This window comes from Motacilla alba, chromosome Z (assembly GCF_015832195.1).
Source record: "Motacilla alba alba isolate MOTALB_02 chromosome Z, Motacilla_alba_V1.0_pri, whole genome shotgun sequence".
NCBI lineage: Eukaryota > Metazoa > Chordata > Aves > Passeriformes > Motacillidae > Motacilla > Motacilla alba.
This window is the reverse complement of record NC_052046.1, coordinates 51533199-51556113: the sequence shown is the minus strand read 5'-3', so window position 1 is coordinate 51556113 and position 22915 is coordinate 51533199. Positions and strand designations below refer to the sequence as shown.

The following is a 22915-nucleotide window of genomic DNA, read 5'->3' as shown; positions in this document are numbered from 1 at the left end:
TCATCCAGGTCTGAGTGTGTCTGACTAGCCAGACAGGGAGTTCCCGCTCAAATCAATATGCTCACCTTATTTGCTTCATTTATGGCTTATTTGCCTTTTTTTTTTTTTCGTGGCTGCAGAGTTATGAGTTGACATTGGTGAGCTATCCTATCCAATCTTTTACGTACTCTTGTGTGTATCTTTAGTTATAGTCACTACCTTGGGCTGCTAAGCAGAGGGCATAAACTTTGGACATGTAGTCCCTGTTGGCTTTTTTCCTTTTCTTTTTTCTGTTAGAGAAATTTTGTCACACAAATCTCAGGCACTGGCATGAAGCACAGTGTATCACTTAGCACTGCATAGGTACCTTCTTCAAAACAGATCATGCTTGCAATGCTTCATGATACTACACAGCCCATGCTTGCTTGGCAGGCCATGGTTTAGTTGAATAGTTCTGACACAACTGCACAAAGATAATAAATTGTCTATTTGTTAAGACCAAAGAATGGTCTTGATGGACCAAAGAGTCATGAGACCAGGCTTACCAGCAGGTAATGGCATGCTTTCTTCTGAAATAATGTCCCTGTTCTTAGAATGATTTGCTCTTCAAATCCAGCTCTAAATTAAATAAATATGCAAATACAAGGCACTGTTTATGTGGAATAATAGTCTTAAATTCATAAGAGAAGTTTTAAATTCACGCATAAGGGACTGAAGATACAGGTATACCATGCGTTCAATTTTCAGTCTATCATCAGTTTTGTTTCACTGTGTCATGAAACTCACAAGCTTGCCCAAGCATCTATTTGGCTGAAGAGGCAGAAGCAAAAATGAAATCATTCTTAGGAACTTTAGAGAGACCTAAGAGACAGATGAACAAGAAAGGATTCATTGTATCACTACTGAAGTGTCCTATTGTACTGAGTGGGGAAAAGTGGATTTTGGCAGTGTTGTAGAGACAGAGGTTAAATGTTACAGATTGGAAGAGACAGGTAAGCCAGAAAAGAAAGGCTGGCAACACATGACATCAAGACTTATTGTCCCAGGAAGCAAAAGACCAGAGGAGCTGAGCTGACCACTGGGATAAACTATGGAACCTTGGAATGCTATTTGAACGCATGTGGTCTTTGCTCTATGCAGAGCTATGCAGAAGCCCAAAAAAGCTGAGTGTTGTGCTCTAGTCAGATTCAATGCGTGAAATAGCAGCCCTCTTCCCATCCCTCTCTATAAGTTGTCTTATTTGTCTTATGTCTGTATGTTGTCTTATGTTGTTGTAGGAACATATTAAGGGAAGATTTTTAACTTGGAACATCAAGCATTTAAAAGTTAGGAAACAGAACATAAATTGGAACAATTATTCCTGATTTACTGATTTCCTTTTCATCACTATTGTTTGTGGACTCAGACATTATCTACAATGTCATCCATACTATTCTGATCTTCTGCTGAGTACAGAATGTATATTTTGGATTGTTTCTGAATACTTTAACTAAATTTCCCAGCATTAGGGTTGGCTAAGAAAGAAAATTTATCCCTCTGTGGTTGCAATTACTCTCTTATTCACCTTTTTCTATTTTACATTAGGACAATTAAGCATTTAGCATAAACTGTGCAATCTACTTGGAAAGTACATGACATCAAGAGAGCATAAATAAAATAGAATTAACCAGTGATATTGAAAACAGTTCATATCACACTCAGATATCATATTAACCACGACACCCTGAAAACTAATTATATAAACCTACTCCAATTTCTTCCTCCCCAACACAAACTTTACCATCTCTACGAGTCACTATAGATCTCAAAGCATCACAATCCCAGTGTGGCACTCCATCTGTACCTTTTGAACCTATTTGGCCAGGACCTCTTCATCAACCCTACCATCAGGAAGGGAAGCACAATGTGCACAGGAACATGAAGGACAAGGGGAGAGGATGGTGATGATGTGCAGAGCAGAGTCCAGGAGTTCTCCAGGAGATGGGCTGTGATAGCGGTTCTTCCTACTGGTTTCCATTTTCTGCCATTCTCTAACAGTGTCTTCCTTTGCACTCTTTATTACTTAGATGGCATTTTCTTTGCTTTGATGCATTAAACTGTGCTTTGATGGCATTAAACTAACTGTTTACCTGGTTTTATCCTGCATGCATTTTGTGTGAAAAACATAGGATAGGTGCACATATTAAATGCCAAGTCTGGGCAGATCATACAACATTTCTGCATGCTCTCATTCCTTGTTGCATAATTTTTAGTACTACTGAATATGATTCACCCTCAAAAAGGCATAATCTATGTCTTTAAAAACTTAGTCCAGGAAATTAAAAAAGAATCTTTTGAGAGAGAACAATTTTGTGCTTTGACTTTGTGATAAAATGACACAAAAAGTGACAATAAAAGTTCTTTGTCTAAGAAGAGGTACTTTAAAAGCCAAAAATGTTTCTCAGGATATACATATTTTTTTAATTCTCCTAAAAATTTAGCAGTTCAGACAATGAAGTTGTAAAAGATCCTCATGGTATTATAACACTTTAACAAACTTCAGATGATGACTCCAGATCATGAAGTATAAACCTTTCAGGTGAAGCATCTTCAGCCTGAAAAAGACAAAAGTGACCCTTGATATTTAAATATTAAAGTAGCCAAGGTGCTTTTGCAGAAATTCTTAAGTTTTGGCAGTCTTTTTAAAAGCTTGTCTGTATGATCAACTGAATAGCCAGGGAGATGCTGAAATGACTGAATGGGCCTAGTTTGGACATGTTAGCTGTCACCCTCATGCTGTTCTAATGAGTTCTCCAGCCCCCCAAAAATAACATTAGAAGACTGTTCTAAAGACATGTTATTATATTGCCAATTCTCAAAATCTGTAGTGTTTTTGAATAACATAAGCAGCTAGCAATAAATACTTACGAATTTCATTGTTTATGGGAAGCCTTCCTTGATTTGGGTAGTTTTATATAGTTTTTTCAATTAGTCAAAAAATCACATCTACTGATGAAACTTCTTTGTTCTTAAAGAAATGGACACCTCAAAATGCAATCCCCAATGTGCAAATTCTGTTAACAATGAGCATTGCTGAAAACAGAGGATAGAAGTGTCGTTTTCAAGACAGAGATAAACAGTGTTAGGTCGAACAGACATGCCTCCTTCCAGTTAGGATTAGCTTTGACCTTTTTCTGCAAAATGATGCCAAAGCTCCTTCAAAAACACAGCAAGGTCCAGGTTTTCCTTGGCAAACACAATGGTCACTGTTCCACCCTTTATCTATCTCCCTTTCTTGCTCAATGTGTTGGAACATCTCCCCAGAAGCAGAAGATTCAAATTTAAATCACTGCCTTGCCTGAAGGAAATTAAGGCTACCTTTCTTTTTCCTCATGCAAGTGTCCTAACCACAAAGATACTGGAGACAGTGATGGAACTGAGAAGCACACAGCTGCTCAAAGCCACTGTGCCAAGCAATGCACTGTGTTTTACTGTGCATTATAACTAGACAAAAATAGACTTCAGTGAAAATGCTAGATGACAATTTTCCATATGCCAGTTGATCTCTAATCCATCTTTTATTTCTCCCTGTCTGGTCCAAAAAGTCTTACATTGTTTTCAGATTCTGACTAAATGGTATCTATTCAATCACTTGAGCAGCTGTAAGACAGTCTGAAAGATACTTGCTTACCTAGATCAAGAAACACTTAAATCTGTTCAGACAGAGAGGAAGACCTGAATTCCTTTCCAGTCTTGTGTGTAAGGCTCTTACCTTCAGGTTCTTCCTTAAAGAAGACACACATATTCAGTACTTCTTCCTACTTTTTCCTAGGCAAAAGTGGCTGCCACTGCTTCACATTGTGAAACCTTCTGGTATTCATGTTAGGCAAACTCTGTGTACCATCAACAGGGAAGGCCTCAAAAGAATGAAGGAAGAATGTCTTACTTGTGGATCTCAAGAGCGATGTTTGCTGTTGAGCCGCTCAGTGTCCACAGGGCCATTGGACATTCCTGCAATTTGAGGCCGCTTCCCAAGGGCAGGCAGGTGTTCAGCCTGCCATCTCCAGGAGAGCAGGCCCCCATTATACATAAAGTGCCCTGGGAATATAAATGTGATCACTCCAAACACCCCTTCTTCTTCCACACTTTATATACTGAGCATGATGTCATATGGTCTGGAATATCCCTTTGGTCAGTTGGAGTCACCTGTCCCGGCTGTTTGCCCTCACAAGGTTCCAGACACCCTGAGGACCTCACCAGTGCAGCCATACGAAAAAGCAGAGGCCTTGTCTCTGTGTAAGCCCTGCTCAGCATAAACAATTTCTATGTTATTAACCCTGTTTTCAGCACAAATGGAAAACACAGCTCTGTGCTAGCCACGTGAAGAAAATTAACAGTACCCCAGCCAAAACCAGATGGCTTCCGTCAGCCGCCTGGACTGCAACTAATGATTCTGTAAGTGCCTGTTCCCAGACAAAGACACTGAAACTCAACTACCTATGCTGTTCTATTGTTTAGAACAACCCCTGGGATTGGTTGCAGTACAGCTAGTATCTCCCATGATTCTGTCTCAATGAACACTGTTTGGGAGATGGGATAATCCAGTTTTAATGTAGCCACCCTGTTTTGGAAGGCACGTCCTGTTCAATAATAAAGTAGACACTGCCATGTCCACTGACCCAGAGAACAGCCTTTTATTTTTTTTAATTTGCAAGGGTAGGAAAATTACCTGTGTAGGCCTTTTTATTTATAAAAGGTCAGAATAACATTTGAGATGATAATCCTATTAGAATTTGCTTCCTGAATATATCGCATTTGGACAATAGTTCAAATCTAAATGCTGAATAATTGTGAACACAGCCAATTTGACCTCTTTTTTGTATCACGAGAGAAATAAAATAAGTGTATTTAAAAGCCCTAAGTCATTACTTACTACAATATATGACCAAAAAATATTACCATAAAATATTGCAGAGGTGGACAAAAATGGAGATGTAGTAAAGCATTCCTAAAGGATCTTTTAAACAGGAAGCATCAAACAAAATTAATGGGGGATTTAAACCAAAAGAGATTAAAGATTACATGACTCAGAGCAGAAAAGTAAAACAAACCATAAAATAATCACAAAGTTATAAAGCCACACTAATTTTTCATTTCTACCAATTTAAGGAATCTTCTTTTCTCAGCATGGAAATTGCAGAAAAGACAATTCATCTCAGCAACACAGTATAAAATCAGACAGGAAAAAAGAGAATTAATTCCATTGAACATTTCTTCCACTAAAGGGTTATTAAAAGAGGGCTGATTTTCACCTGTCCTGAAAGCATAAAGAAAAATAATATGTTCTTATGAGCCTAAATCCATTAACAGACTTGATATATACTTTCCTCAGTATTTACAACTGGAGAATACTACAAAAATAAGTATTCCAATAATTTTTTTTTTCCTAGAAGTGAAATTGCCTCTAAGTAAATACTCAAGAACTCCTATAAGAACTTAATTCTGTGTTTGTAACATAACTGCTTTTGGTGACAGGCTGACCCTTCTCCAAAAGCACCTGATTTCTGAAAAAGCTATACAAAAATTACAGCTCAGCTCATGCTCAGCTGCACTGAGCTAGGCTTTAGCCATGGTGATGTCTAAGTGCTTTAGCTGACTATACTATAGGACTAAAAGCTGTGGAGTATTATGTTTCATACCACTTTATAGCTGTATGACAGTTGAATGTGCTCTGCTGACTCCTGGGGTTTCTCTCAGCACAAAGAGGCCATTGCATTCTCCCACCTGATATGGGAAGAAAATAATCTCGTGTGACTGTCTTCAGTAGAAGTAAGGACAGCTCTAATTTCAAATAGTCTGTGTGAATTGATAACTTTCAAACAAAATTGAGGATGAACCAGTAGGTAATTCTGGACACAGCAATCTGAGGGGAAAAAAAAAGAAAATAATATAAAAATTATTCACAAGCAATCCAGAGCAACAGAAAAAGTTATGCTCTTAACAAACAATTTGTTAAATGATTTATTATAGCAGTAACATAGATTTTTATAATTATTCTTTCTTTCATGACAAACTTTTTTAAAAAGAGATGTTTAAATAAAACACATTCTTTTATTAAAAAATCTCTTCATGAGTTTCTGTGATATATCTCTTCATGCTGTTTCTGTCATTTTAAATATACTACTTAAAATAGGTATATCATAATGCTGTAAAAAATTCTACCTATGAGAGCTGAAATTTTGAAAAAGTAATGGACAGCATATAAAAGTGAATAACAACAGTCATTATGAATTAGTATAACATGAATACAGCATCCTGAAGTGCAAAAAAATTCCTGTAAGAGTAACAAAACCTGACTGCATTTTTAAAGTTAGCTGTGAATGGCTTTTAGAACACATTTTGACCTTAATGACAATAATAATGCTTTCATATTTGAATTAAGTCCTCACGATCTGAAAGGAAATGCTGTAGCCATAGTCTAAGACTGAAGACTCGCTTGTCTTCTGTGGTTTTTATTTTAATGGCACCTTGAATGGCATCTCTGCAGAAACTGAGCTTCACACATTGCAGACAGACCAAGAAAAAGCTGGCCAACAGCACTGAGGCCCACAAACAATAACCAAGCTGACCCTATATTCTTCCAGGTGCCTTTAAAAACACCTTCATAGGTTCTATAGGCATAGAGACCCACACATAACACCATTTAAGGGCTGAGTGAGCTTTACTTTTGGAAAACCCTAAATAAATATTAAATGCAGAATGTTTCAACATTACTAATGTTGATGACATTTCAATTTAGTTTTGTATGCTTTAGAAAAATCAAAGGAAAGAAAAGGAAATAATGTATAAGTTGTCAAAGGAAAAACCTCTTGAAAAATAGCAAGATTTGAAAAAAATTATAACAAAGGTAGAATTTTAATATATAGAGTCTGAAAAAGGTCTTCAAATGCAACTTAAAATTCCTTTACAATTCTTCTGAGAAATAAGTAAGTAACATCATCTTACATTCTTTTACTTTTCCTTAAGGAATGGTGACATAAAAGAGAAGGCAAAAGACACTGTTTTAGTTTCAACTCTTCACTTGTTTCTCTAGTGGTTTACCATTAAAGCTACTGCTGTGTAGGATCCACCAGAGATTTCACTTGCAGCTCAAGCCTCATAGGGATCAAACTGCCATGAAAATACAGATTATGGTTAGGGACAAACTAGAATTATTCACGGAACACCTTCTGTATTCTGCAACAAACCAGACTGCAGCTTAAAGTATCCATTCATCCAAAGGAGTCACACAGGACAAGGTGATAGGTTTTATAGCTGCTTTCACATGGCAAATATACACCCAGATAAGAAAGTCCCTGTTTAAATTTCTCATCATAAGCTTGAACCTGCAGTGTGCTGGAAACTTGGTGTGATTATTTCCTGAAACTAGGAGCGTACAAAAGAGCATTTCTCCTGAAGAGAATTATATGGTACTTATACATCTTTTATTACTTCAAACTTTATTCTTTGTTCTTATTACCAGTTTCTATTGACATATTTCCTTCTCTCTGATAAAAAAAAAACTTTTTTGAAATTATCATGATTATTCTTTTTTGCCTCTTCCAAGTATATTCATTCATCTGAAGAAAAGAGACAAAATCAGTTATTTCATATTATCTGCCTCTAATGCCATTTCTACTATGCCATTTCTACTATTTTAAGAACAAGAGGAGCTCCCCTCTCCATGCATTGCATAACTACTTCCACCTGTCTTCATATTTTGCAAGACCCAGAGTCACTTCTGTCTTCCAAAATTCAAGGGACTGAAGTAAGAGGGGATTCATCGTTAATACAAGACCTACACGGCAGCAGAGAGGTAGGTATTTGAAAGTCATGAAAGAGAAGTTGGAGAAGAACTGTCAGGAGTGCCACTGAAACTTTAATTACAGGATATGGATCCTGTCAGGTTTGTTTATATTTGGTTGCACTTGGCAACCTCCTGTCATGCAGCCATATGTAGACATACAGGAAATTGAAGGATTCAATAGTAACTTAGCAGATGAGCCCAGTGCTTAACCAAGCTAGTTTAAAGCCAGATGTCCTTAAAGGACATATTACCAATCGTGGTGAAGTGTTCCCTGGGATAACTGTGACTGAGTTATCCAGGAAAGCAGAAGTTTCCCCTGTGCTGGCCTGCCTAGATGCAGCTGGAGCAGAGTCCTGCAGGGCTGCCTGCAGGGCCCCTGTGCTCCTCTTTCAATCCAGCCATGAGACTGCTGCAGGCACCTGCCAATGTCACTGTGGACCACTTCAAAATCAACTCAGTACTTCTGTTTTCCTAAACTGTGAAATTCAGTTAGCCCTGTGAAAACTACAGGGGCCACACAGATTGTGTTTGCCAGCTGTGAAAATCAAGCCAATCTTAAAGTTATGTAAGTAACTCATTTTAAATGCCTAACCTTGGAAGAGGAAACTCAGGCTAAAGATTGTGTCATAATTACAAAGGAAGATAATGTTTTCATTATATTGTGTTTCCTACTGCTAAAACTAACTGAAGCCTGCCATGAAGAAATGTAAAACCAAACACAAAAAAAATCAGATAGACTCTGAGAGGCAGTCTGGAGAGTTAGATGCTTCTGTGGCAAGGACTTGTTCCCTACTGGGTTTCCTTTAGACTGGTCAGAGCTCTAGTTCATCACAAACAATTCCAGTTGACTGTGAGGAGCAGAGTTCTGTCTTAAGCTTTGATATACATTAATTTATGACAATGCGCAATACTGTGTGATCAGAAATAGGAAGATCAGATGAAGGATCAGCAGTCCATCCTATAAAAACAATTTTATGTTATAGAAGCAAAGAATCTTGTCAGTCTAAATAAATCAGTCAGTCAGATGCAACCTTAACAGAAAACATTTAAGCAACCTCAGAGCTTTTAAAACATGCGTGATTTCTTTGTTGAAGAAAATCAGATATATGGGCAAGGATTTGTTTCCATCAGCCTAATTTATAACACATATTCTCTGTGCAGAATGCTGAAGAGCTGCTCTGAGGACAGTGCAGCTGATTACTAGTACTCTCCTCTCTTCTTGCTAGTGTAATTTTTTTAAGGAATGTGCCATAAAAAAAAGACCTGTTGAATTATGAAAAAATATCCTTCCCTAAAATGTGCAGCACAAGTGGTAAAAGTTTTCACTGGATGATATTACTACAATATGTGAAGTATGTCATCCTTACCAACAAATAATACATAAACTGATTTCTCAGGTATGAACTGCTTCAAACAGATAAGAATTGGTTACTATTGCTCAATTTCCCACAATTAGTTTAACTGAAAACAACTGATAATGTCATGAAATTTCCAAAAACTTTTACAAAATGCATAGTTCCTATTTCCTACAATATAGGAACTATGAATTACCTATCCCTAAGAGAGATCAGATTTTCCCCCCTTTTTACACGGAAGACTGCTTTTCAAATTCATAAGACCTACAAGATACCACCTCCCTGTGTATTTCAAAGCATCAAGTCCTAAAAAGAAGGAGATGACACTTAGTAGGGGACTACCACGTGTAATCCATATGCACCACCTTCCCTCAAGGGATCCTTTTTTCCCCAGAAACTTTGTACAAATTGAAATTACGATTTTTCCATATGAACAGGATTTTACACATGCCTGGCAGCCTGATGAAAGCAACTGCTTTTTGTGGTTACCAGACATTAGGACATCTCAGGCTCCTGCAAATATAGAGGCAGCACCTGCAGTGAGCCCACACTTCTTCCATGCATTGGATCCTTATATACTCAATCAGTACAGCTAACACAGTGGGTTCCAATCTTGTTCCATTTGCTACCTATCTGCTGACCACTATAGAGTGTCTGTGCTCACATATCAGTGTTTCACAAGTGAAATTCAGGTAGCTCATAGCCTCACACTATCAATTACCATACTTGGGCAAGTAAAATGTACTAGTTATTAACATTAGCTAAAAATAATAATTTTATGATGGGATAAATTTTGGTCTTAAGTTAATACATATATATATATATATATATATATTTGTATATATATTTGTATATATTGATGTAAAAGATCGTAATTTTAGATGAGGTTAACAAAAGTGGAACCATTCACATGCTTATGAGAATAAGAAAGAAATTTCCTTACAGAATATTGCTTAGAAACATGTATATTAAGAACATCGTTTGAGTACTGCTCATTTTTTAAGTGGTTAATAAGCATGTAACCATTCTGTATTTATTGTATCCATAAAAACACACCAAAAAAACCCAAAACAACAAAAAAAAGCAGTTCCCACAATCCTGGAAAACAAAAGAGTTTTTTAAAAATCCTGCCAAGATATGAATAGAAAAGACTTACACAACTAAATCATATGGGGCAGTATGCCCAGGGAGGAGGTGGAGTCACCATCCCTGGAGCTGTTTAAGGAAAGACTGGATGTGGCACTCAGTGCCATGGTCTCTGTGGCAAGGTGGTGTCTGGTCAAAGGTTGAACACAGTGATCTCGAGGTCTTTTCTGACCTAACTGGTTTTGTGATTCTCTAATATACAGCAGCTGGTTGGCTTATGTATGAGGTTAGAAATGGGTAGCTGTCAGCAGTTTAGAAATAGACTGTCAGAAATAGACTGACATGCCTCTTCAGCTGGAACAGTTAGTCCAGACAAGGAAGACTGATACGCTCCATGCTCCTGTACAGATCTGAAGTGTGCAAAACAAGCAGAAATCATCAGTTTAGCCTGCACTGAATTCAACAACTGCATCAGGTGACTCACAAGACTGACATTCACAAGTATTTTCACCTGTTGCCCAAACACCATCAGAGGAGTTTTCTGTCCCCTGAAGTCAGACAGGTGCTGAAGTTAAGACTGGATTTCATGACTGAATTTCAATTTGGTTATACTTGTTGCACACTGAGGATGTTCTGAACCAGTTAGATGAACTCCTCATTAGAATAAAGTCAGAGACCAGCATTTCCTCCCAACAAATCACAGTGAGAAATTTGCTACTGAATAAAATATATTGACTGTCAGAGCTATTAAACAATCTGCCTCCTCTTGTGCCAAACAAGGCTTTTACCTAAAACTCAGCTCCATTACATTTCAGACGAAATCTATATTAAAGTCTACATAACCCTTTACTTCATTCAGGTGACTTTTTATTTGATGGTCTCCACCCTTAGCAAGCATCTGAGGAAAAGGACTGGCCACTGGCTGTAAACAAAAGACAAATAGGTCTCATCTGGCTGAGCTTCTCTGTCCTCTGCGTCATACTTATTTGCAATAATGAATGGAATGTCAGAAACACACACACATACAAACCACAGATATAAATATTTTCTGATTCCATGTATTAGAAGGAAATTCAATGATGAACCAACAAGGCTGCTCCAGATTACTCCTTTATCTGGATAGTTGAAAAAATGTCACAATTCACACCCTTAATTTTTCTGTTTATTTATTCTTTAGATGCCACACAACCAAGAATCCTTTTATCACAGGGTGACACATGCTTTCTTATACCTTACTGTCAAAATTTTTTATGTTAAAAAATTATTTTGTTTTTAACCAGGAATATATGTGTGACACACATATGCACAGTGTACTCCTTCTGATTATTAGATTTGTGTATTATGAAAAATGTAAAGCTACTGACTTACTGCAAAAATTAGCTAATTTTCTTTCATTCTTATGCATCTTGTTGCTTTATTTCTCTAAATATCATGTTAGCATAGCTTTCACCGTTAACAAACCTTTAATGTTTCACAGTTTGATTGTTTCTCCTGGCTTGATATTCAGGGTTGATATTCAGGTTCTTACACAGCACATCAACCAATTGAAATTGTATAATGCCAGGAAACAAGCCATTCATTCATTCCATTCTTCTATTTCATGTTTGATTAGCTCTGTTACAGCACAGAATCCTTTTAGTGAAGAATGCACACAGTCTTAAATCTGAACAGTCAGATGGTGACATACTCAAGCAGTACTAATTCATATTATGACTCTTCTTGTTTGGTTTCAAAGTATAACTCATATACACATCTGGATTGAAACCTGTCGTGGTTTGAGAGGAAGTGAGTTTTTGGGAGGTGGTGGTGGTGGTCAAACCAATAGGTGCTCAGATGTGAATATTGGCACCTGGTTTGGCCATTGAGGATATGGATACGCCTCTGAGAACACAGGGGTTAAAAGCAAGGAACTCCCAGGAGAACTCTCTCTTGGTTCTGGTGGATGGAGAGGTCAGACCTGCCCTGCCCAGCTGCGGGCTGGGCAGGGGAGGAGAAGCCACGAGGCCGGAGGGAGGTAGGCTGGAGCCTTGGGCAGAGAGGGGAGGTGAAGGCCCCTGGCCCCGGCAGGACAAGAGTGAGTTACCCACAGATTATGGAAGGATGGAAGAACTCTGTGAGGCATCGGGCAGCCCCCCTTTCTTGGGAGGGAGAGATAGAAAGAGAGAGGTGCCAGTGCTACCTTGAAATTTGATAGCACTGGCCTGGCCGAGAAGGAGAAGGGGGGGCGGCAAGAAGAGTGCCTGGCAGGGCCAGCGTGGGAGTTCTGGACGAGTAGAGACTGTGATTTTAACCCTTCTGTGGGATGATGGAAACCTTGCAAATGCTGATCCTCCGGGAGCTGAAGGAGAAGAGAGAGAGAGGGATAAAGTAAGAGGAAACGTGCAAGTGTGATGCAAGTTGTGCAAGTGAAGAATGACCGAGAGAAGTTGAGAATTCTAGATGGGAGGAGATGATGGAGTGGCTTTTGGCTGGACTTTTCTTGTATGGCCATGGACAGAACCTTTCCTGTAATACAGAGACTGCATTTTAGGGGGAGGCGATGGCTTGGTGCCAAAGGAGTGATGTGAGCGGAGACGACAGGTGATGAGGTGATGGTGCTCTCGAGACCCCTCAGCCCCAGGGGGTGAAATTTGGGGGGGACTAGTGTCCCGAAAAGGTGAGAGACTGTCGTTTTCTCCTGGAACTGGGTGAAGCATCCTTGAAAAGGGAAACCCTAAAAGCAGCTCTGGTCCATGTGCAGTAGTGAGAGCACTGGACATGGAAGGAAGAAGTCACGAAGGTGGTGCTGAGTGACGTGGAAACACAACTGGACTCAGCTGTGTTTCCAAGGGAAGCCTGTGGTGCAAGAGGGACTCCTCTCTCCTTGATGAAATGAGAGGTGATTGTCGGAAGGGTGGAGATGGACTGAGTTGATTATTTGAAGGATGATGGACTGGTAAAAATCTAAGGTTTTGTTTTATGCTGTGGGAAATTGAGTGGGGGGAGGAGAAATATTTGAAAGGTTTCCATTTTCCTCTGTGTGTTCATTTTATTATAGTTGTAAGATAATAAAGTTTTTTTTTTCCCTCTTTGCTCACAAGTAGAGGCCTGCTTTGCTCTGTTTCTGATCGCATCTCACAGCCGATACCAGGGAGAATATGTTTTCATGGGGGCACTGGCATTGCGCCAGCGCCAAACCATGACAAAACCTGATCTCTCACAGGTGAATGTAAATACGTGTAAGGGCAAGGGATATTAAGGAGATGTTCCCTACCAGAGAGTAGAGAAATTGATGGGGTTTTGCCTTGACTGGTCTCAAACCTGTGGTCAGGTCACTTCTGAAAGCTCAATCTGCAGTAAAAGCTCTGACATAGGCCTGTGTTTCTGGGGTGTGAAAAAACACATCTCTAACCAGCTGTAATGATTAATGCCCTCAGGTAATCACAACCCAGCTGTTGAAACCACTAGGTTATCACCAGGTGTTATCCTGCATAGAATAAAGATTTAGAGTTCTGCAAAACAAGCACTGTTTTGTAGCAGCTACAACCCAATTTCAGGAAAATGTAAGGAAACTTTTCCTTGGACATTGTATTACTATCCACCTTCCAATGTAGACACAGTTGTGCACACTTTTACTGAGACAGGTTAAAACAGATGATGAAACTTCAAAGCCAAAAACTTTTAAGTTTTTAAGATGAAATTTTTAAGCCAAAAAATCTGCATTGTCACAGTAAATGGATAATTTTACTACACATGGTCATTTGAATGGCAGTTATCTTTAAACATGTTTTTCAACCAGGATATTTAAAGTATCATCAGTAATATGGCATATAAGGGCAGAAGTAATTGATGACTATATCTCCAGTCTTGGAAGGAATAAAAGAAAAAAAAAAAAAAAAAGAACAGAAAAGGGAAGAGAAAAGCAAACACAAGATAAAAACAACAAAAACAACAACAGAACAACCCAAAGCCAACAATTTCAATGGCTTCAGATTTTCTTTTTTAATAGAATTCTACCAGCACATTTAAAAATACATAGGTATGTATATATATATAATCCTACATGCTTCGTGTACTACATAATTTTCATATACAAAATGTAGACTTAGATGTGAAAAATTAGCTGTGTTTACAGTAACTTATGTGTCTTTAGTTACATATTTTATATGTTGCAAAACCAAATAAATATTTCTGTAGGTGTGAATAGGATACACCTTTGCAAAACTCTAGCTGTTTATTGATGTGGCTGTGTGCTGCTGAATTTCACTTCAGTTTGAGTTGAAGTTGTTATACCTCAGTGTAATATTATAGCAATGCCCTTGTTCTCTACATCCTATTCCAATATTACTTGTTCATTAGCTAAAGTCACAGATGTTGACTAATAAATAATGGACAGCTAAGGTAATTTTTGTTTCCTTGGTCTATTGTTAGAAATAAAATTATAAACTGGAAGAAGCTGGGGCATTTATATCATTTTCTATCAATTTTAAAAGTCAAAACCCCCAGCTATAAGTTTAAAGCTGTTTTAATTCAACTTAAATTAATTGGAGAAATGCTTTTCTTAGGGGTGACTGTAGGTAGCTACATATACCAGTTTAACGAGTAAATGGAAACATGTAGCTCCCAGGCTGCTCTCTGCTCAGCCTCAGGGAGTTACGAAGCACAAGCTGTGGGCAGCAACAGCAAGCACTCTCCCAGCCCAGAGCCAGTTCATCTTTAGTTAGTTCTCAGTGTGACAGCACTCACCACACTCACTCTTATGGACAACCAGCGTGTGTTTACAGTGTGTGTGAAGACAGCCAGTGCCTGGCTTTGTGTCCTCCCTCACCTCTTCTTCAGCCAGTGAAATCCCCTATCCCAACCCCAGCGGTGCAGTGAAGCCTTTGGGACCTGTGCTCCACTCTGTCCTCCGAACAGAAGGCAAGTTCACAGCTGATAATCTTATTACAAGGCTGCCCTTAATCACTCCTCACAAAGCAATCTAACGTCCTTTCTAAGTTCTTTTTTTTCCTCTTGGTTACAGTCCACTGAATGCCAGTATTTGTGAACTAAGCCAGGTATTACGGGCTGCCCCACTCAGATACCCCCTGTGGTTTTTCTCTGGTTGACGTTCTGTCCCCTTAGCAACTGAATTTGCTCTATCCCTGCTCTGAAACCTACTCACTCCAATAGAATGAAACTAATTGTAAGAAATGGCAGAAACTTTACTGTGGTACCACAAATTATTTCTCTGTACAACAGGTTGCAAATACGAATTTCCAAAAAAAACAAGAAAATGTGTGGTAATCAATGGATGAGTCATTATTATTCTCCTATGGAATAAAGCACTGTAACAGGTTTCTATTGCATTTTTAATAATTTTTATATCAATTGCCAATTAATGGTTCATCCATGTAATCTTCAAATCACTAGGTACTACAAATAAATTATTTCTATTTTTAGAAATAGTACCTAGTACTATTTGACATGATAGATACATTAACAAGATTGAAAATTATTTATAATTTTAATCAAATATTCTTCCCCTACTCATCTGCCAAGATAATTTTGTGTTTTCTTGGATTGTGTTATCATCACACTTGACAGGTTAAAAAGATATATTTCCAGTGACCTCTGGGAATAAAAGTTTCATATAATTAGTCCCATTAGCAGTTAATAAAAATAGGAACTGAAGAGATGGATATAAGAATTCTTGAGTCGCTACAGAGCTGTGCAACCAGCCAGATTTTTTCGGGTTTGCTATAAAACACTGGGAAGAAGACCATATATAAACAGATGAATCTCAAAATCTTTGAACAAAGAAGAAAGGAAGAACCTGTCTGTCACAGAAACCACTAGGATTCTTTCTGTTTCCAGTAACGGAAGTTGTATTGGCTCTGAATCACAGTTATATTAAATGAGCTATGAGTAGAAAGAGTATTTAGTCCAAATTTCATAAAACATCAATTTCCCAGCACCAGAGCTAAGAATTAATATTGCTACCAAACAAAGTCCTACAAAATACTGGAAACTATATCCCATAACCCCTTTATCAGAGTGGATTTTGTTTTTTTTTTCAATTCAATCATCTGAAACCTACAGAAAAGGATATATAATAGTTATTGCACAAAAATGAAGTGCCTCAGAAGTCAACTGAATTACTCTTAGTCTTAAAATATTTAAGAATTATTCTATGTCTTAAATAATTCTTAAATATTTTAAGACTAAGAGTAATTCAGCATTAGGAAGCATGCAGCCACAGCTAATATTTGGAAGAAAACTAGTAAATGTGTGTAACTGACAATCTATTTACAAGCTAATTTCTTTTACCAGTAACTTCAGGTTTGCTGCTAAAGGATTTGTTCACTTTATTTGGTTGTTACCCAGCTCAAACTACCGATTTGGGGCATAATAAATATATTAAATGTGTTAAATAGTTTGTCTATACCTGTGTGTTTGCAACTGTGCACTTACCCATGCATATGAAGTATCCGTCCCTAATGACTACTTGACTCCTATTGTTGAGAGATTTTCTTCGACAACAATAAGCAGGTGCAGCTCAGAGATTCCAACAGTCAAAATGTCAAAAGCTTTCTTATTTCTTCACTTCTTGCCTTTTGTGACATGACATTACTGACACATACTCAGATTTGTTACCTAATTCTGACTGGCAAAGCCTTGCCACACTCCCTCAGTTTGGTTTCAACTACAAAGCCAGAAGCATCATAAGGACCACCACTAAAAACTCTAACCTATAGAGGACCAAGAGCAAAGACTGTGAAGAGATCAAAACATTATTTCTATACTAAAACAAATCACTGCCATCTACGCTTGAAATAGATTCAAAACATTTTTTCATTTATTTGTAAATATTTGCACATAGCATGTTTTCCTTGATTGCTTGTGAGAACATCACAGAGAACAGTGCCAAAAACTTATTTGGTATCTACTCTTACTCTCTCTTCAAGATCTGTTAGCATATTGCAGAGCAGGGTAGAGATTGATTGAAAGAGAGCAGCTTTTACTTTTTGCTTTTTTTTTTTCCCTTTCACTATTATCAGTGAAAGTGAAAATATTCTCAGAAAATTTGTCAAGGAATGGATGCGCTTGCTTCTCTTCCGTTCAAAAATAAGTACTGGTTAAGGGATTTTAGTGTTCTGGGACCCTTTTCTCAACAATGGTAAGTTTATACCTATGGCTGAGGTTTTATCTGCCTGCACTTAAGGAGCAGTAGCCAGGAGGAAGCACAGAAGGCCAAATCAATTGCAAATATCTAAGTTATGCAGGTGTTACCTAACCTGTATCTCCCCTATAAAATGTTGAGCACTTATCCATTCATCTCTATTATCAATGATTTTATCCAAATTACTGTAGTTACCTTATGCAAAATTTGATATAAATATTTTCCCCACATTGTTTGCAAATCATTTTCCTTGTCCAAATAATATTATTTTTTTGTCTTCCTCTTTTGTAGAATGACTTCCTGTAACTAGGGATGAAATGCTCTAGCTACATCTCTGGAAATATATGGCTGTCTTGTTAATAAATACACTCAAATTGTATGTAAAAGTTCCTAATAATATATGTTTCAAACACTAAGTTCTCTGTGTCATCTTATAGTTATGAGACAATTCCATGGGAATTACATCTGTAAGCTTTACCTTAGAGATATAAGCACTAAATATCTAAGCTCCCCAGTCTTACACTATGCTCATATTTAATTAACATAAAATGCATTATATTTTCTTTGTAGCTGAGGCCTTGACAAGGGATTTCTTATCCTTCTCTGCATGTTCCTGTTCACCAAAGAAGTTGTGGATGTCCCACATCCCAGGAAGGCCAGGTTAGATGGGGCTTTGAGCCACCTGATTTAGTGAATGACATTCATGACTATGGCAGGTGCTTTGGAACAAGGTGATCTGTAGGGTCCCTTCCAATTCAAAGCCATTTTATGACTGTATGTATGCAAAAATACATCTATGACAATTGCTGTCTGTGAACATTTTCCTCTTCAATGTGGCAACACAGAAGAAAAACTGAACCTAAATAAAACTTGATTTAAAAAAATTTCTGAACTCAGTAGAGACCAGCTGAGTCAAATGAGCTTCAGGACCTTTTGTTTTTTTCTGGTTTTATACAAAATAAGGTTTGTACCTGTTTAATACTTCCTCTATATAAAGGTAACATTCAGAAATGTACTGTATCAGATGACTTTTCACCGAGTCTGGTTGAAAAGAAGGCTGAAGACATGTGAATACTAAAGAAAAAACATCATGCTTAACTCTTTAAACCACAGAGGATCACTTACTCAGTATATTAAAAAAAAAAAAAAAAAAAACACAACAACAAAACAACAAAACAACGTGGTGACATGGGCTCCCTCTCGTGGTTTTTGTTATGAAAGATTTTAATTTCCCACACAAACCCCTTTAATTTACAGGGACTAGTAAGAGACAGGCAAGGGAAAACTCTGAAAGGAAATGTATTCTGTGTAAAAACATTTTTCTAAATCATCTGTAAATTATCAAAATCAAATAGTGGTTGGTTCATCATTTTTAGGATGGATAATTAATTAAGCATACTGACAGATCATGCTGCTAGACACTTACATCTTGTTAAAGGCAACCAAAGTTAATTGTGTTTATGGTTGAATTTCCTGGAGTGATAATGGCTTTTTGAAACCACATGCCCAAGATTTATACAGGTTCTGCATTGCCCTTTCTCTTGCATTAATGTGGAGGTTTGTCAATCCCACTCCCTAACTCTGGGCTTCTTAAATATTCTTCAAAAGAAGAGATAGGTTTTATTAGCCTTAAAATTGCTGTGTTATCTTTTTTTTTTTTTTTTTTTGGAATTGAATATCCTCACATTTATAATACTGTGCATCAGGAACACTCTCTGTTTGCTGTAAAAAAAGGTGCAAATAAGACAAAAATTGGCCACCAGTTAGCCATGAATCCAAGTTAATTGTTCTTAGTGCCAGCTGTAAAATTAAGAAAGACAAAAATTATGCACCTTAACAGAAGTGCTGCAGAGTTTAAATTTAGTCTCCATTTTAACTTGAAAACCTAATTTATGATACAAATACAGGGAAATTTAACTGTTTCAGTCCAGTAAAACAGACCTTTAATTAACAACAGGTCTTTAGATGACCTGGTTAAGAAATACCCAGTAATTAATGAAGATTAATAGTTCTGATTTAGGTTTTGGCCTACAACTGCAAGACCTGTGCCACTGATTTCTCTAGCATGAAAGTTCAGATTTTTTAAAGTCTGACTGCATATGAAAATTGTTTTAATTACTTGAAATTTATTTCACTCCACTTAAAAGAGAATGATTTCTGATGTGCCAAAACTAGCAATGCAAGATACTAATATTAGCAATGAATGTTTCTCCTATTCAAATCCAGTATTAAATGTGCAGATTCTTTCACATCCTTATTTACAGAATGCAACAATATACATTATACAAAAACCCCAAAATTAAACAAAATAACCACCACCCACACACAAAACAAACAAACAAAAGAAAACAAAAAAAAAACCCAAGAAAAATTGAAGCTTGATAGCTTGATATCTCCAGATAAAAACAGACAAAAAATTCCTTCTTTAATATCTTTGTTTGTAATAGATAAAAATTAAACCTGAAGACTTTGAGAAGACTTCAAATTATTTGTTATACAACACTTTTATGCAATAAGCAGTAAATCATCATATTTATTAATAGTATAGAAGTTAACTGAAAAGGAAAGGCTTTACACAAAACAGTAAATAGATCTATTTTAATCTCAGTAGAATAAAAATTAATGAATTACTAGTCCAAACTAGTGGTTGCTTAAAGTTCAGTTGTTGTAACACACTTGTATTTGTTATGGAAATACAGAATACAGTTCCCACAAGTAATTTGCTGTTCAAAAGGGCTAAATTTCCCATTTCAAAAAGCTGTAAGAAAAACTACTGGGAAAAAGAATGTTCAGAGAAAACTGGGCTGTGAGCACTTTAGATAAAATTTGAAGTTATGACAAATGCAGTGTTTGGCAGAACTCCTTTATTCTGGTAAGCTTTGCCTAAATAACAAAGTGCATTTAGAAACTACAATAAGGAAAAAAAAAAAACCCAACCAAATTTAGTTAATATTAAAAAGAAGAAAATAGATAGTAATACAAATGAAATTATAAAGTGTAGGAAAGAGATTAGAGAACCCAAAGATTTCTGAAAAAAAATATAGTCGATGTAAGGTGTCATGGTTTGACCCTGGCCCAATGCCAGTGCCCCCATGAAAACCCATCCTCCCCTGGTGTCTGCTGTGAGATGTGATCAGAGACAGAGCAAAGCAGGCCTCCACTTGTAAACAAAAGGGAAAAAAAACTTTATTATCACACACTTATACAACAATGAACACACAGAGCAGAATGGAAAAACCTGTCAAACATTCCTCCTCCCCCCACTCAATTCTCACAGAATATCACAAAACCTCAGTTCTTTATCCAGTCCATCACTCTTCCGATAATCAACACAGTCCATCTCCACCCTTCCGACAATCACTTCTCATTTCATCAAGGAGAGAAGAGCCCCCCCTTGTGCCACAGGCCAATCCCCGTCACTCAACAACTGCACGTCGTGACTTCTTCCTTCCATGTTCAGTGCTCTCACCACTGCACATGGACCAGAGCTGCTTTTAGGGTTTCCCTTTCAAGAATGCCCAGTTCCAGAAGAGAACGACAGTCTCTCACTGTTTCGGGACACCAGTCCCCCCCAATATTTCACCCCCTGGGGCCGAGGGGTCTCACCATTACTCATCACCTGTCGTCTCTGCTCACATCACTCCTTGGCGCCGCCTCCTCCTGTTCGGGACACCAGTCCCCCCCAATATTTCACCCCCTGGGGCCGAGGGGTCTCACCATCACTCCTTGGCGCCGCCTCCCCCTAAAATGCAGTCTCTGTATTACAGGAAAGATTCTGCTCATGGCTATACAAGAAAGAGTCCAGCCAAAAGCCACTCTATCATCTCCTCCACCTAGGATTTCCTCAGCTTCTCTCCGTCGTTCTTCACTTGCACTGCTCTCTCACCCTTTATATTTCCTCTCATCCGTCTCTCTCTCCTTCGACTCCCGGAGGATCAGCATTTGCCAGGTTTCCACCTTCCGCAGAAGGGTTAAAATCACAGTCTCTGCTCAGCTTGAACTCCCACACTGCTACACACTCTTCATTGGGCACGGTTCCCATTGCCCCCCCCACTTCTCTTCCTCGGCCCGGCCGGTGCTATCAAGTTCAAGATAGCACTGGCACCTCTCTCTCACTCTCTCTCTCCCGAGGAGGGGGGGCTGCCCACTGCTTCTCTGAGTTCCTCCACCCCTCCGTCTCTGTGGGGAACTCGCTCTTATCCAAGCCATCACCTCCCGTCTTCGGCCCATGGCTCCGGCCTACCTCCCTCGGCCGCGTGGCCTTTTCCCCTCCCCCGCCCAGCCCGAAGCTGGGCAGGGGAGGTCTGAACTCTTCCATCCACCGGAACCAAGAGAGCATTCCCGTTGGGAGCTCTCGCTTTTAACCCCTGTGTTCTCAGAGGCGGATCCATATGCTCAATGGTCAAACCAGGTGCCAATATCCACATCTGGGCACCTATTGGTTTGACCACTACCACCTCCCAAAAACTCATTTCCTCTCAAACCACGACATTAGGACAGCAAGATAAACATGCTTCCTATAAATTAGCAACAAAGGAAATAATGCCAGTGATACAATCCCAATTCCAGACAGTGCTGGAAACCTATTAATACTACATGAAAGGAAGACCTGTGAGTCCTCTGGACAAGTCAAAGCCAAGAGTTTCCCAAAAGAAGGCCCACAGTTGCCTGGGCTGCATTAGGAAAGTATCACGAGCAGATTGAGTGAGGTGATCCTTCCTCTCTCCTCAGCACTGGTGAGACACACCTGGAAAGCTGGGTCCATCTCTGGGCTTCCCAGCACAGGACAGACTTGGACACATGGACCAACGCTAGCAAAGAGCTGTGAAGGAGACTGATATTCCCATGATTAGAGAACTTAGGCATCTGTCACAGAAGGAAAGGCTGAGAGAGCAGGGAGAAGGGAAAGTTTAGTGTGCATAATTACCTGATCGTAAGTTATAATGAAGACAGTCAAACTTCTCTCAGTGGTATCTGATGGCAGGACAAGAGGCAGTGAGCACAAAGTGAAATGCAAGAATTTACATTTAAATAGATGAAAAACTTTTTGACACTAAGGACAATCAAACATTACAACATGTTCCCCATGTAGGCTGTGGATTCTACCTGGTGAGTCTCCATCCTGGGAGATATTCAACACCCAACTGGAGACAGCACTAAGCAACCTGGCCTAGCTGGCTGTCTTTGAGATGGGGTATTGGACTAGCCAATACTTAGAGCTCCCTCCTACATCAGCCAATTTGTGATTCTGTGAAACGAAGTCCAAAATTACTGATAGGCTATGCCAATTATCAAATCACTTTCTAAAAAATTCTCTCTTCTTTTTAAGTTTAGTCCCAATGAGTATAGCTCAAAGTCTTTTACAAATCCACCTGTTTAGTGGAAGTCTTGCTAAGACAGGATTGAAGATCAGCGGCAGCAAAAGCAACCTGTCTTACCTTAAATGTCCAAGTGTTTCCAGCAGGATGTTAATCCTTATGGTAAATTTTCGGAAATTGTCCCTTGTGCAAAGTCCTTGTGAACACATCT

The 22915-nt window shown here is 38.4% G+C and overlaps 1 long non-coding RNA gene across 1 annotated transcript; it reads right to left on the bottom strand.

The window, feature by feature from the left end:
• Positions 1-569: 569 nt before the first annotated feature.
• On the bottom strand, positions 570-22915 carry LOC119695702. Its single transcript, XR_005255340.1, has 4 exons — positions 22825-22915; positions 22314-22360; positions 5658-5881; positions 570-2573 (listed from the first exon to the last, which is right to left on the bottom strand). It is a non-coding gene; the product is annotated as an uncharacterized LOC119695702 (long non-coding RNA).